Below are 11101 nucleotides of genomic sequence, written 5' to 3'. Positions count from 1 at the left end.
ACAATCACTTATCCTCTGCTGGCAAAGAAGGCTATTTTGTTTATTGCACAGAAGAAGCCGAAGCCGAAAGCCAGTATCGCAGGGTTAAAGATAAATTGTTTTCTTATACATTCATTTTAAGACTGAGAAGGAAGTCTCATTTGTTTCCATGGAAGGGAACATACTTTTTTATTATTATTATTAATCTCAAGAAGGAAAGGAGGCTATGGAATTAGTGCCTTAACATAAAATTCCTTCTTCACATTCCATGAAGATTTCTCTTTTACAATAAAAAAATAACAAACAAACAAAAATAATAATAATAACAATAAAAAAACTAAACAGAAATTAAAAAAATAATATACAGGTTCAGGGTCCACTACTTCCTACAACTTTATTATATATTACAAAGAAGTATGCTAGGTTGCCGAGAAGCAGTGGATGAGGAAAAAAAAAAAAAAAAAAAAAAAAAAAAAAAAAAAAAAAAAAAAAAAAAGCACTAAAGCTATAACCTTCAATCTCTATTGCCTCGGCATGACATAAATTTTTTGTTTCAAGTGAAGCATCTTTTGGTTCAGGATTTCGAAGGCAAAACAGCATATATCTACGTATACACAAGATGTAAAATTTCTTATTGAAAACTATGATAAAGACACGCCTCAGCAACAGGACTGGGTGGAGACATCGCGGCCAGGCCTCGAGATTTTGACCCCTGCCCGCTTTGCCTCCGCCTGCCTCATGCTGCTTAAAAAAAAAAAAAAAAAAAAAAAAAAAAGTTGGTAGAGCGTTCGCTTCGCATGTGAAAGGTGCAGGAATCAAGCAGCGGCGAAAAAAAAAAAAAAAAAAAAAAAAAAAAAAAAAAAAAAAAATCTCCCGAGTTCGAAAAAAAAAATGGATAAGGCGTAACAAAAAAAAAAAAAAAAAAAAGTGGTAGAGCACTGGTCTAATAAACCAGGGGTCGTAAGTTCCATCCTCACAGGAGAAAGATGAATTTAAAAAAAAAAAAAAAAAAAAATGGTGTAACGGTTAGCACTCTGGACTCTGAATCCAGCGATCCGAGTTCGAATCTCAAAAAAAAAAAAAAAAAAAAAAAAAAAAAGATGGTAGAGCACTTGCCCGCGAAGGGCAAATGTCCCGAGTTCGAGTCTCGGTTTTAAAAATAAAAAAAAAAAAAAAAAAAGAAGCACGACTCACGTCCGGTACTCACAGCTTCACTTCTGCCAGTATCCGTCTCCTACCTTCCAAACTTTACAGAAGCTCTTCTGCGAACCTTGCAGAACTAGCACTCCTGAAAGAAAGGATATTGCGGAGACATGGCTTAGCCACAGCCTGGGGGATGTTTCCAGAATGAGATTTTCACTCTGCAGCGGAGTGTGCGCTGATATGAAACTTCCTGGCAGATTAAAACTGTGTGCCCGACCGAGACTCGAACTCGGGACCTTAGCCTTTCGCGGGGAAGTGCTCTACCAACTGAGCTACCGAAGCACGACTCACGTCCGCTACTCACAGCTTCACTTCTGCCAGTATCCGTCTCCTACCTTCCAAACTTTACAGAAGCTCTTCTGCGAACCTTGCAGAACTAGCACCCCTGAAAGAAAGGATATTGCGGAGACATGGCTTAGCCACAGCCTGGGGGATGTTTCCAGAATGAGATTTTCACTCTGCAGCGGAGTGTGCGCTGATATGAAACTTCCTGGCAGATTAAAACTGTGTGCCCGACCGAGACTCGAACTCGGGACCTTTGCCTTTCGCGGGCAAGTGCTCTACCAACTGAGCTACCGAAGCACGACTCACGTCCGGTACTCACAGCTTCACTTCTGCCAGTATCCGTCTCCTACCTTCCAAACTTTACAGAAGCTCTTCTGCGAACCTTGCAGAACTAGCACTCCTGAAAGAAAGGATATTGCGGAGACATGGCTTAGCCACAGCCTGGGGGATGTTTCCAGAATGAGATTTTCACTCTGCAGCGGAGTGTGCGCTGATATGAAACTTCCTGGCAGATTAAAACTGTGTGCCCGACCGAGACTCGAACTCGGGACCTTTGCCTTTCGCGGGGAAGTGCTCTACCAACTGAGCTACCGAAGCACGACTCACGTCCGGTACTCACAGCTTCACTTCTGCCAGTATCCGTCTCCTACCTTCCAAACTTTACAGAAGCTCTTCTGCGAACCTTGCAGAACTAGCACTCCTGAAAGAAAGGATATTGCGGAGACATGGCTTAGCCACAGCCTGGGGATGTTTCCAGAATGAGATTTTCACTCTGCAGCGGAGTGAGCGCTGATATGAAACTTCCTGGCAGATTAAAACTGTGTGCCCGACCGAGAATCGAACTCGGGACCTTTGCCTTTCGCGGGCAAGTGCTCTACCAACTGAGCTACCGAACCACGACTCACGTCCGGTACTCACAGCTTCACTTCTGCCAGTATCCGTCTCCTACCTTCCAAACTTTACAGAAGCTCTTCTGCGAACCTTGCAGAACTAGCACTCCTGAAAGAAAGGATATTGCGGAGACATGGCTTAGCCACAGCCTGGGGGATGTTTCCAGAATGAGATTTTCACTCTGCAGCGGAGTGTGCGCTGATATGAAACTTCCTGGCAGATTAAAACTGTGTGCCCGACCGAGACTCGAACTCGGGACCTTTGCCTTTCGCGGGGAAGTGCTCTACCAACTGAGCTACCGAAGCACGACTCACGTCCGGTACTCACAGCTTCACTTCTGCCAGTATCCGTCTCCTACCTTCCAAACTTTGCAGAAGCTCTTCTGCGAACCTTGCAGAACTAGCACTCCTGAAAGAAAGGATATTGCGGAGACATGGCTTAGCCACAGCCTGGGGGATGTTTCCAGAATGAGATTTTCACTCTGCAGCGGAGTGTGCGCTGATATGAAACTTCCTGGCAGATTGAAACTGTGTGCCCGACCGAGACTCGAACTCGGGACCTTTGCGTTTCGCGGGCAAGTGCTCTACCAACTGAGCTACCGAAGCACGACTCACGTCCGGTACTCACAGCTTCACTTCTGCCAGTATCCGTCTCCTACCTTCCAAACTTTACAGAAGCTCTTCTGCGAACCTTGCAGAACTAGCACTCCTGAAAGAAAGGATATTGCGGAGACATGGCTTAGTCACAGCCTGGGGGATGTTTCCAGAATGAGATTTTCACTCTGCAGCAGAGTGTGCGCTGATATGAAACTTCCTGGCAGATTAAAACTGTGTGCCCGACCGAGACTCGAACTCGGGACCTTGGCCTTTCGCGGGCAAGTGCTCTACCAACTGAGCTACCGAAGCACGACTCACGTCCGGTACTCACAGCTTCACTTCTGCCCGTATCCGTCTCCTACCTTCCAAACTTTACAGAAGCTCTTCTGCGAACCTTGCAGAACTAGCACCCCTGAAAGAAAGGATATTGCGGAGACATGGCTTAGCCACAGCCTGGGGGATGTTTCCAGAATGAGATTTTCACTCTGCAGCGGAGTGTGCGCTAATATGAAACTTCCTGGCAGATTAAAACTGTGTGCCCGACCGAGACTCGAACTCGGGACCTTTGCCTTTCGCGGGCAAGTGCTCTACCAACTGAGCTACCGAAGCACGACTCACGTCCGGTACTCACAGCTTCACTTCTGCCAGTATCCGTCTCCTACCTTCCAAACTTTACAGAAGCTCTTCTGCGAACCTTGCAGAACTAGCACTCCTGAAAGAAAGGATATTGCGGACACATGGCTTAGCCACAGCCTGGGGGATGTTTCCAGAATGAGATTTTCACTCTGCCGCGGAGTGTGCGCTGATATGAAACTTCCTGGCAGATTAAAACTGTGTGCCCGACCGAGACTCGAACTCGGGACCTTTGCCTTTCGCGGGCAAGTGCTCTACCAACTGAGCTACCGAAGCACGAGTCACGTCCGGTACTCACAGCTTCACTTCTGCCAGTATCCGTCTCCTACCTTCCAAACTTTACAGAAGCTCTTCTGCGAACCTTGCAGAACTAGCACTCCTGAAAGAAAGGATATTGCGGAGACATGGCTTAGCCACAGCCTGGGGGATGTTTCCAGAATGAGATTTTCACTCTGCAGCGGAGTGTGCGCTGATATGAAACTTCCTGGCAGATTAAAACTGTGTGCCCGACCGAGACTCGAACTCGGGACCTTTGCCTTTCGCGGGCAAGTGCTCTACCAACTGAGCTACCGAAGCACGACTCACGTCCGGTACTCACAGCTTCACTTCTGCCAGGATCCGTCTCCTACCTTCCAAACTTTACAGAAGCTCTTCTGCGAACCTTGCAGAACTAGCACTCCTGAAAGAAAGGATATTGCGGACACATGGCTTAGCCACAGCCTGGGGGATGTTTCCAGAATGAGATTTTCACTCTGCAGCGGAGTGTGCGCTGATATGAAACTTCCTGGCAGATTAAAACTGTGTGCCCGACCGAGACTCGAACTCGGGACCTTTGCCTTTCGCGGGCAAGTGCTCTACCAACTGAGCTACCGAAGCACGACTCACGTTCGGTACTCACAGCTTCACTTCTGCCAGTATCCGTCTCCTACCTTCCAAACTTTACAGAAGCTCTTCTGCGAACCTTGCAGAACTAGCACTCCTGAAAGAAAGGATATTGCGGAGACATGGCTTAGCCACAGCCTGGGGGATGTTTCCAGAATGAGATTTTCACTCTGCAGCGGAGTGTGCGCTGATATGAAACTCCGCAATATCCTTTCTTTCAGGAGTGCTAGTTCTGCAAGGTTCGCAGAAGAGCTTCTGTAAAGTTTGGAAGGTAGGAGACGGATACTGGCAGAAGTGAAGCTGTGAGTACCGGACGTGAGTCGTGCTTCGGTAGCTCAGTTGGTAGAGCACTTGCCCGCGAAAGGCTAAGGTCCCTAGTTCGAGTCTCGGTCGGGCACACAGTTTTAATCTGCCCGGAAATTTCATACCAGCGCACACTCCGCTGCAGAGTGAAAATCTCATTCTGGAAACATCCCCCAGCCTGTGGCTAAAGCCATGTCTCCGCAATATCCTTTCTTTCAGGAGTGCTAGTTCTGCAAGGTTCGCAGAAGAGCTTCTGTAAAGTTTGGAAGGTAGGAGACGGATACTGGCAGAAGTGAAGCTGTGAGTACCGGACGTGAGTCGTGCTTCGGTAGCTCAGTACCCCAGTCGTGTTCCGGCACTCGGCCAGTGCACATCGTGCGGTGACGGGCGGTAGCGCGTTGCCAGTGTTTACGTCGCGAGCAGTGCTGTGGTGGCGAGCTGAGCAGCGTGTGCGAGCGCTGTTAACGTTGGTTTCTGTATAACTGTTGTAAGTAAGATGTCGACAATTAACAGAGCGAACAGCGTTCAGTGTGTTTTCGATCGCGCTGCCTTGCGACCGACGGCGTTTGAAATTCATGAGTGGATCTTTGAGGATTTGAAATTGCCTGAAGATATAGTCGACACATTCCATTTGGACTTTGTGCAGTACTCGTTATTTATCAAATTTATTTCGAGTGACACTTACGAGAAATTCGCTGAGGAGCATGTTGGTGTGAGACCATTCTGTCATAATGATGGCAGTATTAGTAATGTCCAAATCGTGCCTTCGGGATACGGAGTAAGAACCGTCAGGGTATTTAATGTGCCACCTGAGTGCCCTAATGATCTGATTGCCCGTTCTCTGTCACTGTACGGCGCTGTTTTGTCAGTTACAAATGAAAAATGGTCGAGTGCCTATCGCTACCAAGTTAACAGCGGGGTGCGCAGTGTACGTGTAGATTTGAAAAAGCATGTACCTTCGTATGTTGCCATTGGCGGCTGTCGTGCACAGGTAACTTACATTGGTCAACCCCCTACCTGTTCGATCTGCCATTCAACTGAACATCTGCGGATGAACTGTACACGTAGACGTCCATTTCAACTTCCACGGGAACGTCCTGCAGACGGTAGTGAAAAGCTAGTACCACTATTGAGTGAGGTGGTCGCGGGGACTGTACCAGCCGGAACATGTCAGCGAGGCGGAGGTGCCAGTTCAGGTGGAATGCAGTGCCAAAGACATTCGCGGTAGGACGGACGTCGATTCGGCACCGTCATCCTCACCGGGGCAGTTACCGCTGGATACCAACGATGCGCCAGCCACCTCTGAAACTAAGCCGTGTGAGATACAGGAGTGGGTGCAGATCAGTTTGCCTGAACCACCCCTATCGGTAGAGACTGTAGCAGACACGAAGAAAGGCCGCCGAAGGAGAAGCAAAGGGAATAGTAGCAAAGAGGAAAAGTCGAATGATTTAGGACCCGTGCACATGTCAGAAAGTGGCAGCGAGACTGAACCTCAATCTTCTTGCCACGTGCGCTGCGAGGACACCGCGAGGCAAGAACGCATTCGTGAACAAACCAAACACCTGAAGGCACTACTGAGCGCTGAAAGGGATCAGAGCACCGTAACGGCCAAGAGGAAGAGCGAGCAGAGCAGCGAGCAGCTGCAGCAGCGATCTCGCAGGAACTCGCTGACGTCAGTCGCAGCCCCACGTGGTGTCCAGGCGGATGCGACCACGTTGACAGACTCAGCCGGCGGTGGCGGGCAGGGCGGCGCGCGCACCGCGCAGCACCCCGACAGCAATGAGCCGTGGTGGCAGCAGAACGAGGAGATGCAGCAGTAGCTGCTCTCGCGCATGACCATCGCGCTGCGACCTTCCCCTCCCTGGTGCGTTATTGGTTTTGACATTTCGTTTCGTACTCCAAACGTTACCAACGAGTTTGGTTCAAAGCCGGAGAGAAGGACGATGCGAAACTCGCAGCTCATTGTCCTCTGAACCATCATGGGTGACAGCCAAAACCTACAACATTACCACACTTAACGTCAATAGAATTCAAAGTGCGGTGAAACTCCGTTCGCTCAATGATTTCTTGTATGGTACCAGCGTTGACATTGCCCTCCTACAGGAGGTAGTCACAGCCTTAGAAGTGCCCGGTTACGTTCTTATTGATAACATCAATCTTCAGGATGCAGTAGGCACTGCCATCCTTTTGCGAGACGGTATACCCTTTACGGATGTGCAGCGGTTGCTCAGTGGTCGTGGCATTTCTCTTAGAGTGAATGGTGTGCAGATTGTTAACGTGTACGCCCCCTCAGGTAGCACTCATAAGAGAGATCGTGCAAAATTTTATAAAACCGAGATTCCCATTCTTCTTAGCGGTTATCGTGAACATCTGATCCTTGGTGGTGACTTCAATTGTTTGCTCAATGACAGAGACCAAACTCCTAACACGAACAGATGTATCGAACTTGAACACTTAATTCATGGCATGCGTCTTCACGATACATGGGAACAACTGCACGGTGAACGGGTAGCGTACACCTTCGTAACCAGTCATTCTGCCAGTCGGCTGGATAGGATCTATGTGTCCGATGCCCTTCAGCGACACACTGTGAACTGTGACATAGCTCCTGTCAATATCTCCGACCATTGTGCATATCAGTGTTACCTCAACCTACACCGCCAGCCAATTTACCGCGGGAAGGGCTACTGGAAATTGAATGTCAGCCTTCTGCAGGATGCCCAACTTGAAGAGGAGGTGAACTTAACGTGGCAACAGCTCCAGCGGCACCGACGTCGTTACGCTAGCGTTCTACAGTGGTGGATTCAGTGTGCTAAGCCTAAATTACGCCTGACCGTCATGAGCTACGCCCGACAAAAAAGCTTTTGGCAGAAACAGACTATTGAATTTTATTATCGCTGTTTGAGAGAACTGTACAGTCGCACTAACAATCCTTCTCGAGACATCGACGTCAAGATCAAACGATATAAAGCGAAAATCACTTCGGTACAACGCCAACGCATGCATGGCATCATCGTGCGAGCCCACCCTAAGGACGTTGCCGCCGAAGAACGGGCCTCTCTGTATCACATCCTGAGAACGACGAAACGGTGTAAAGCCATGTTGATTGAAGCCGTCGTTGATGACGCTGAGAATGCCATCACGAAGCAACGTGACATCATCTCGCATGTCTACGACTATTATAGTCAACTTTACAAGAAGCAACTCGTTGATGAACGCTCGTGCGAGGATTTTCTTAGGACCTTGAGCTGTCGCTTGTCACAACAGGATAATGCAAAGTTGGAATCTGTTTTCACACAGGACGAAATCCGACTGGCGGTTCACAGTGCAAAGAAAGGGAAATCACCAGGACCTGATGGTCTCAGCGCTGAGTTTTACCAGCGATACTGGAACGTCCTCGGTCCGACACTCCTCGAGATAGCGAATGAACTCTGGCACCTGGAAGTCATACCCAAGGCATTTACGGAAGGTATCATCCTGCCCTTACCGAAAAAAGGGAACAGCCGGAAGGTTGAAACCATGCGACCCATCACACTCCTGAATGTCGACTTCAAAATCATCACCAGATCGATTAAGCTAAGGATGCAAACCGTTATGTACAAGGTTTTAGGCAATTACCAGTATAGTGCAGTGCAAGGTCGAAGTGCAATCTCAGCTGCCTGCGATTTGAGGGACATCATCTGTTCATATGCTGAAACGAAAGAACAGGGCGCTCTGATCTTTCTAGATTTTGAGAAGGCTTATGACCGTGTACGTCATGATTTCCTCTTTCAAAGCATGAAGAAACTAGGATTTAAACCTCATCTCATAGAATTAATTCGCAAACTTACTACAAACGCCTCTTCACGGATTCTCATTAATGGCCATTTTACAAAAGAAGTTTCCATCGAGCAGTCCATCCGCCAAGGATGTCCTCTCTCAATGATTTTGTACGCCATTGCAGTAGAGCCGCTACTGAACAACTTAGTGCATAGCGGGATCGGGCTTAGCGTCGAGTCTGTCACTATCCCATGCATTGCGTATGCTGACGATATATGCGTAAGTGTGTCATCATCGCAACAACTTCTGTCAGCAGCAACTCTTCTACAAACATTCACGTTTCTTTCAGGAGCAATACTCAATAGAACTAAAACCACAGTTTTGCAAATCGGTGGCGGTATCGGAGACATATCCCATGTTACCTGGTGCAAGGTAAAGGATTCTCACACAACCCTCGGTGTTACTTTTGAAGCCAAACCAGACAAATTCCTGACGAAGAACTGGTCACACATGCTTCATAAATTACGTGCTGCTTTGATGCTTCACTCCGACCGTAACTTGAACATACTACAGAAAGTTAAGACCATCGAGATCGCCATTACGAGCAAGATGAATTATTTGGCGCAAATTCTTCCAATCTCCGATCACCTAGCCAAGCGTTATGTTGGTTTATTTTTAGGGGGCATATTTTCAAAGTTCAGTTCGATACCTTAACCTTACCTTCGTCCAAGGGTGGCCTTAACCTCATTAAAGTACACAAAAAATGTGTCACCCTGCTCCTAAATCGCATCAGGAAGGAGTTTCGTACCCGGAGGACCAGTCTCATCAGAAACCTCATTCAGCGGTGGAAACCTCATAGCTTGGACCCACCCGTTAATATCGCCGGCATTCCACTTTCTTACCGACATGTGCGACTATACTACATGGAAATGAGCTACATTCGACACAACATCGTCGATACCGGAAGCCTGACGAACAGGAAGCTTTATGACCTTCTCATGACAACAAACCACAGGAATCGTCTCGAAGAAAAATATCCACATATACATTGGAGTATAATATGGCGGAATGTGCACAACGACATGTTACCATCACGCGTCATAGCAGACTGGTATCTCACAGTCAACGATAAAGTAGCAACGAATGAAAAGCTACATAAAATAGGCCTTCAAGCAACGCCCAACTGTGACGCATGCGGAAGAGTCGATACGCTCCTTCATAGGTTCACTTGCGGACATGCCGAAGAAATTACAACCTTTCTTCGTCAACGATTGTCAGTGATAGACCGTACGACGCCCAGTGGTGTTGAACTTTTAGAGATCACTCAGCCACAAAAACTGAGGTATCCACGAGCAAAAAACAACGCTACAACGTGGATCATGGGCCACACAGCATCGATTATTATGCAGAATAGGCATGCTACTTTTCTAGACTATTATTCTTACATAGAAATTGAACACTTTAAAATAAGCCAACATTGTGACTACAGGAGGATATTTGGAAATATGCTGAAAATCATAATTAACGGTTAAATGCTTCAAATACAATATTTGGATAGTAGAGGTTGCCAGTTGCCTGTATGTCTGAATCCTATTTGCTTCCTGGGACTTTATTTCTTGCCGGAATTTTAAGATAGTATTCAGATGCTCAACAATGCAGAAGGCATTTTTTTTTCCTTCCCATTTTTCTCTCAACATTTTCCTTCTCTCGTCCCGAGGTCCCGAGTTCGAGTCTCGTTCGAGCACACAGTTTTAATCTGCCAGGAAGTTTCATATCAGCGCACACTCCGCTGCAGAGTGAAAATCTCATTCTGGAAACATCCCCCAGGCTGTGGCTAAGCCATGTCTCCGCAATATCCTTTCTTTCAGGAGTGCTAGTTCTGCAAGGTTTGCAGAAGAGCTTCTGTAAAGTTTGGAAGGTAGGAGACGGATACTGGCAGAAGTGAAGCTGTGAGTACCGGACGTGAGTCGTGCTTCGGTAGCTCAGTTGGTAGAGCACTTGCCCGCGAAAGGCAAAGGTCCCGAGTTCGAGTCTCGGTCGGGCACACAGTTTTAATCTGCCAGGAAGTTTCATATCAGCGCACACTCCGCTGCAGAGTGAAAATCTCATTCTGGAAACATCCCCCAGGCTGTGGCTAAGCCATGTGTCCGCAATATCCTTTCTTTCAGGAGTGCTAGTTCTGCAAGGTTCGCAGAAGAGCTTCTGTAAAGTTTGGAAGGTAGGAGACGGATCCTGGCAGAAGTGAAGCTGTGAGTACCGGACGTGAGTCGTGCTTCGGTAGCTCAGTTGGTAGAGCACTTGCCCGCGAAAGGCAAAGGTCCCGAGTTCGAGTCTCGGTCTGGCACACAGTTTTAATCTGCCAGGAAGTTTCATATCAGCGCACACTCCGCTGCAGAGTGAAAATCTCATTCTGGAAACATCCCCCAGGCTGTGGCTAAGCCATGTCTCCGCAATATCCTTTCTTTCAGGAGTGTTAGTTCTGCAAGGTTCGCAGAAGAGCTTCTGTAAAGTTTGGAAGGTAGGAGACGGATACTGGCAGAAGTGCAGCTGTGAGTACCGGACGTGAGTCG

General features: G+C 47.8%; 1 non-coding gene across 1 annotated transcript; it reads right to left on the bottom strand.

Moving 5' to 3' along the window:
- Positions 1-2288: 2288 nt before the first annotated feature.
- On the bottom strand, positions 2289-2363 carry Trnas-cga (transfer RNA serine (anticodon CGA)). The gene has a single exon. It is a non-coding gene; the product is annotated as a tRNA-Ser (tRNA).
- Between the last annotated feature and the right edge of the window lie 8738 nt (positions 2364-11101).

The sequence above is a fragment of the Schistocerca gregaria genome, chromosome 2 (assembly GCF_023897955.1).
Source record: "Schistocerca gregaria isolate iqSchGreg1 chromosome 2, iqSchGreg1.2, whole genome shotgun sequence".
Classification (NCBI taxonomy): domain Eukaryota; kingdom Metazoa; phylum Arthropoda; class Insecta; order Orthoptera; family Acrididae; genus Schistocerca; species Schistocerca gregaria.
Note: the sequence above shows the minus strand (reverse complement) of the source record. Positions and strands in the feature narration are given on the sequence as shown.